Consider the following 969-nt stretch of genomic DNA (forward strand, 5'->3'; position numbering starts at 1 on the left):
TTATCAGTAAAAACATTATATACTGGTAGGCATCATCAACTAACTTAACTTAAAAATCATACATAAACATAAATCAAGCAAAAGTAATTAGCAATAAAGACATAAAATCCATTACACCACAATTTACTACCAACCAAAACTAACATCTTACTGTAATCCATAAAATACAATAATATAATTAGTAGTCTATTTTCATAAACATACTATTATATCAAGCTAAGTTAAATCATAAAAAGGGGAAATCCTAAGACATTCTAATGATCTCAAGTGTAAAATATCCAGTTACGTTTATCTAGTCATTTCACAAGTAGGCTTAAGCTACTTCTAGTTAACACAACACCCATACCAATTAAACATAAAAATCAATGAAGGACAGATATGAAATAATGCATTATGACCATCAAATCAATCATGAAAGTATACACACATACCAAAGGATCTTACATGACCAAAGTTCTAGAGTGAATGAGCTCAAATCATGTACCGTACCAACGTGGTACTCAACTCGCTAAATGATGTTATAAGAAATACATAACGGTGTGGTACTCGATCCTCTAAATATCATATTATATAAATATCTCAACCAATATCAATAATAATATGATGAAGTGTACCAAGTATGCCATAGCAGATTAGTCTAGACACATAGTCTATATTCAAGGTTTATCACTTATAAGAACAAAATAAATTACCAAACCAATTCACGAATTGTAGATATGCTCGAAAGCTAGATTACAATTATCCAACTCATGGATGGGCACAAAAATCAAATTAAGTATGCAACTACATTTAAATCATAACCTACCTCAAATGCAAGCCCAAAATTCTCTAATTTAGAAAAGCTTTCCTTTTTCTTGCCTTTTCTAATTGTTCTTGATCTAAAAAAGTAAATGAGAAATTAATAACTTATTCTCCATTGCAAGCATCAAGAATTAAAACTCATAGATTTTAACCTAGTTCATAGCTTAA

Source organism: Capsicum annuum, chromosome 8 (genome assembly GCF_002878395.1).
Source record: "Capsicum annuum cultivar UCD-10X-F1 chromosome 8, UCD10Xv1.1, whole genome shotgun sequence".
Lineage (NCBI taxonomy): Eukaryota > Viridiplantae > Streptophyta > Magnoliopsida > Solanales > Solanaceae > Capsicum > Capsicum annuum.